The following is a 6,183-nucleotide window of genomic DNA, read 5'->3' as shown; positions in this document are numbered from 1 at the left end:
TTCTAAATATTTTTAAAATTTGTGATGGCAAGAACACTCCAGTTTCTGTAGTTTAGTATCAAGGAAGATTCAATATTCCTGTTTACAATTTCCTTTATCTTTCATTTTATTTCTCAAAGTGCCTTAAGGAAAATTTGCTCTTTATACAGGAAAACTATACCCTAAGCACTACTATGACACCTAGTACAATGTTAGTATTCTTTATTAATATGCAATATTCTTAAATTCAAGTGCTCTTTTTGTTCAAGATATTTAGCTATGCATCTAATTTTAATTGAGCAACAGTTTCTCCTTGCACTTTATACTTATTTCTCTATGTTCTCTGTGCTCTGGCTGCTGTTAAGACTGCAGATTGTACTCTCACCTCTGTAGGTGAGTGTAAGCCGTTGCCAGTCATGGAGGGAAGGGATTTGGCATAACTGACCCAGCAATCTACCTACTAGTTATTTATCCAAAAGATACAAAAATGCTGATTTGAAGGGGCACATGCACCCCAATGTTTATAGCAGTGCTATGAACAAGAGCCAGTGTATGGAAAGAGCTCAAGTGTCCATCAACTTATGAATAGATAAAGAAGAAGTGGTATATCTATATATCTATAGATAAATAGATGGCATATCTTTCTATAGATTATAGATAGAGAGATAGATAGATAGACAGATATATATACAATGCAATAGTACTTGGTGATCAGAAAGAATGAAATCTTGTCATTTGCAACAACATAGATGGAACTAAAGTGTATTATGCTAAATGAAGTAAGTCAGTAAGAGAAAGACAAATATATGATTTCACTCATGCTGTAATTTAAGAAACACAACAGATAAATATAGAGGAAGGAAGGAAAAATAAGATAAAAAACAGAGAGAGAGGCAAACCATAAGAGAATCTGAAATACAGAGTAAACTGAGGGTTGAGGGAATGAAAGTGGGTGAGGGATGGGCTAAATGGGCTATGGGGATTAAGGAGGGCACTTGTGGGGATGAGCACTGGGTGTTATTTGTAAATGATGAATCACTGAGTTCTAGTCCTGAAGCCAATACTACATTATTTATTAACTTGAGTTTAAATAAATATTTAAAAATCAACTACATGTCAATGAGAAAGAATGAAATCTGGCCACGTGTAGCAACATGGATGGAACTTGAGGGTGTTTAGCTGAGCGAAATAAGTCAGGCAGAGAAGGACAGCTACCATATGTTTTCACATATAGAAGGATTAGGAAGAACTTAACGGAGGACCGTGGGGGAGAAGAAGGGGGGAAATGCGGGGGGAGAGGGAGGGAGGCAAACCATGAGAGACTCTTGAATGCTGAGAACAACCTGAGGACCGATGGGGGTGGGGAGGAGGGGAAGGAGGGTGATGGGCATGGAGGAGGGCACTTGTGGGGATGAGCACTGGGTGTTATATAGAAACCAACTTAACAATAAACTATTTAAAAATAAAATAAAATAAAATAAAATAAAAAAAATGCTGAGCTCGACAACAATAAAAAAATAAAAAATTCAGGGAACTGGTTTGGCAGTGACCTTCACTGATTCTCTGCGAAAGGGTCTCATTTCAATGGGAGTGATGCAGGTTTGACCTAGAAGGGTACGAGAAGTTGTACCATAGTGCACAGTCATGGAATTTGGAACAAGCTGACTAAATAGCCTGTGTCCAAGTGAGCCACCCTCAGCAGGTATATCTGCCGCTAGACTGAGAGCGTGAGTAAATGATGCCCGCTGGTTCTTTTGTCACCAGAGAGGCAAAGCCACCCTCACAGATGCACTCCAAGAAGAGGTAAGTCTTTCCCAGTGCATTTAGGCAATCCTCAGATTGTGCCCTCTGCCCCTGGGGTTGTTTGCCTGACTCCTCTCTAGGAGTCGGGTAGTGTCCTCAGGTCTCTATTCCAACTAAGCCTGGCGTCTTCTAAAATTCCAGTCTTTGAGCCCTGATGGTTGCAAAACTTCATGAAAATTAGCTGTTTTCATTTTCTTAGACAATAACTTCGGGGAAGTATTCATCTTTTGTGCATCCCATGCACTCTACTCTGTCTTGACATTCCCTGGGAACAGAACTCCCTCTCATTTGCAGCATCCTCAGTCTGTCTCTTCTCCCAAATTATGTCTCTGCACTTTCTACCTTCCTCAAAGTGGCCTCTTCTCTCCCTCAGTTGTGCATTTTGTTCTGTCAGTCTTTAGGTCAATTTCTTGAGTATTGAGAATGATTTGATAATTACCTAGCTATGTTCAAGGGATGAAGCATGTCTGTGGTTCTCCTACTATGCTGCCATCTTAACGCTCTCACCCATCCTTTTGAGCAGCAGGAAAGCCCATTCAGCACTTTAAGAATATCTCCTTTCCTTCCTTCCTTCTTTCCTCTCTTCCTCCTTTCCTCCTTCCCTTCCTCCCCCTCACTTCCTCTTTCCTCTCTCTCCCTCCCTCCCTCCCTTCCTTCCTTCTAGTGTTGTCATCTGCTTTTGGTATCTGTGTAATTTTGGCCTTATACAATGAATTTATAAGTTTTCTTTCCTCCTCTAATTTTTGGGGGATTATTTAAAAATAATAGGCATTAACTGTTCCTAAATGTTTGTAAGAATCACCGCCGTATAGTCCTGGAGTTTGCCTTTTGGGAGTTTATTATTATTATTTATTCAATTTTTTGACAATAATTGATCCATTCAAATTTTCTATTTTTTACTGATTTAGTTTGGAAGATTTTCTCATGATTTATCAATTTATTCCATATTGTTTGATTTGTTTGCATTTAATTTTTAATAATATCCTCTTATAATTTTTTGCATCTACATTTGTTGGCTTATTTCTCCTCGTTTCATTATGATTTTATTTACTTTAGACTTCTCTTCCTTTTTAAAATATTTATTCATTTCTGAGAGAGAGAGACAGACAGAATGTGAACAGTGGAAGGGCAGATAGAGAGGGGGCAACAGAATCTGAAGCAGGCTCCAGGCTCTGATCTGTCAGCACAGAGCCAGATCCAGGGCTTCAACTCACAGACTGTGAGATCATGACCTGAGCTGAAGTTGGTGACTTCACTGACGGAGCCACCCAGGAGCTCCTCTTTTCTTCCTTTTCCTGAGCAGTCTAGCTCAGTCTCTCAGTTTTATCCTGTTTTCAACTGAGTTTTATCATTTTGAAAATCTTTCAAAAGCCAGCTCTTGATTTCAATGATATTTTCTAATGTTTTACCCTCCTAGTTTTTATTCCTAGATGGTGGATTATTGTTTAAACTTTACAATCAGGAAGTGTGGAACTGTCATTATGGCCTAGTACTTCATCAGGTGTCAGGTGGTGCAGATAGAGAGACCCTTCTTTATATGCTCATGTGATAAATCCAATGTTTTATAAACATTTTAAAATTTTAAGGCACTTATTTACAGAAAAACTAAGAGAAAGCTATATATATACTCTCTGTTTCCACACATGCATAGTCTCACCCAGTATCACCTTCCTCTACCAGAGTGGTACATTTATTACAATTGATGAACAGACATTAACACATCATAATCACCCAAAGTTCGGAGATTACATTATTGTGCCTTCTGGTGTTGTACATTTTGTGAATTTGGATAAATGGATAATTGCTTGTATGCACCATTAGACAATAATATAGAATGTCACCGTTTTTCTAAAAGTACTCTGTATTCCAAATATTCAACACTTTCTCTTCCTGGAAACTGTGGCAATCATCAATTATTTTATTTTCTCAGCAAGTTTGGTATTTACAGAATGTCTTATAGTTGAGTCATGCAGATGCATCATTTTCATTTCTTTACAGGACAAAGGTCACCACTGAAATAACCATTGGTGTTTGATAAAGAAACATACATGCAGGTATGATAAGGACGAAGTTTAAAGTTAGTTATAACAAAGTTGTTCTTGATAGGTGTCACAAAAGCAAGTAATCTGTGAGTTTCTAAGGAGGTTTTCCCCTTTGCTGAGTGTGTGAAATAAACTGCACCATGAGAAGAAACAATTGAGTGAACTGAAGGTTTGGGGTGACAGAATACACCACCACAGGATCTTACAAGTCCATGTCAAATAGGATACCTTAGCAAGGAGAATGAATATCTCAACCCTAATTGCTGTTTGAAGTCCTCCCCGCCCTTCCTAAGTGCACCTGGCCACTCAGGTGGAGGAGTAGGCATTGAAATGTAGCCTACATTTTTCTCACCATGGACATTTTTCTCACCATGGAATGCCCTGACCGGTGACTGAGTTCTCTGTAAGAAAGATTACTTCGTGATGGGCATGGGGGAGGGCACTTGTTGGGATGAGCACTGGGTATTGTATGTAAATCAACTTGACAATAAACTATTTAGGAAAAAAATTGATGAACAGAAACTCAAAAAAAAAAAAAAGAAAAAGAAAAAGAAAGAAAGATTACTTCCCCTAAGTGAAGAGTAGCAGATATTCTTTTTATTCCCACAAATGTGCTGTATCATCTAGATATTAACCCAAGACCAATCTACAACATATGTGAAGGCCGCCAAGGTCTTGAACCATCAAGAAGGGGAAAAAGAGTTGGGAAGAGGGAGGGGGGCAAACCATGAGAGACTCTTGAATGTTGAGAACAAAACTGAGGACTGATGGGTGTGGGGGAGAGGGGAAGGGGGGTAATGAGCATGGAGGAGGACACTCATGGGGATGAGCACTAAGTGTTATATGTAAACCAACTTGACAAGAAACTATTTAAGAAGAAAGAAAAAGAAATACATTGGGCTATTTGACGTTTGTTGCAGACATTTGAAATTAGGGTTATTGTGAGACTTTTGTTGTGTTGACAGGCACTGAGACCATAAAACTCACTAGAAAGTTTACCTAGGGAGATTATCTTACATATAGAAAATTAGGGGACCCAGGTGTTCTTCATATATTGTTATCCAGGAATTAGGTAATTTTACTTGTCCCTGTGGTGTCCCTCTTTCATAACATATCCCAAAGCTAGGGCTGTCCTGTTTCTACAGGTGATGTGACACTTATGGGCATGGGGGAGATGAGCTGAGGGCATCCCTTGCCTATAAGCAATACTGTAGCCCCATCCTCCACAAATAGACTCTCTCTAAAGTCTCATTTGGCTGAGTGACTGTCTCATCTTCATGAACAGTGAGTATTCAAGACTCAGATAGGAGTCTGAATTTTCTAACATTTTGCTGAAATGTTAGAATTCCCTTCTCATAGTTTTAGTCATATCTTATTGAATTATATATCTTCAGTTGCTGTTTCCAGATTAAAGGTAAAATTAATTAATGTTATTAGTATATACATTCATAGATTTATGGAATAATACTTACATTTTTGTGTTCTACTTGAATTTGACTTTTTCCCTTTTCTGAATGTTTTTGTTAACAAATTAGCTGAGATCCACAATACCTATGTATTTCTCTAAAATTTTATTTTTAAAATGCAATGAACATGAACTAACTCAGAATGATTTAGTCATTCTTTCTTATTCTTTTAATTTTGGATATATTTCTGTTTATTTCTAGTTTATATTTTTTAAAAATAGGATGTCATAAGACATTACATGTTTTAAACATTTTGTAATAATTAAATTTTAATAGATAAAAAGAAATAATTTATTTTTATATTAGTTGTTATGTTCATGTTACCAAAAAAATATCCAGCATTAAACCTTTTGCCATTTATTAAATCTCTGCATAGGTAATGACTAGTTTACATGAATGGGTTTGGAAATATTCAGCATGATTTAAAATATTTTCTTAAATTTAGCTTTTATGTTTTAATTTTTCTAAATAAACTAAAACTTTAAATGCTGTGCATTTTTGTTTCAATGATAACAGAAAACTAATTTGCAAAATTTGAAGGCAGAATAATCTCTTACTTTAAAACAATCTTTTAACTTTAGTATCCTTACCTTTATTCTTTGAAGTGCAATTGAAATTTCTTAAAACAACATGTATTCAGAAAAATTGACATATATTTCAGTTTATTTATTGAAATTCAGAAGTTAGATTTTCTACATTTGGCAGGAATAATGTTTTCTAATGTCTATTTCCTTAAATGAAAGACAGAGCATGCATTCAAGGTAAGTAGGGAACAAAAAGCAACAAAATTATAATGCCATGGATTTTTTTTTGGTCCCATTAGTCCACTAAAATCTTTTTTAATTTTATTTTTTATTTTTCTTAATTTTAATTTTATTTTTAAATGGTCTATT

This window comes from Crocuta crocuta, unplaced genomic scaffold (genome assembly GCF_008692635.1).
Source record: "Crocuta crocuta isolate KB4526 unplaced genomic scaffold, BGI_CrCroc_1.0 scaffold498, whole genome shotgun sequence".
Taxonomy (NCBI): domain Eukaryota; kingdom Metazoa; phylum Chordata; class Mammalia; order Carnivora; family Hyaenidae; genus Crocuta; species Crocuta crocuta.
The sequence above is the reverse complement of the archived record's forward strand: the minus strand, read 5'-3'. Positions refer to the sequence as shown.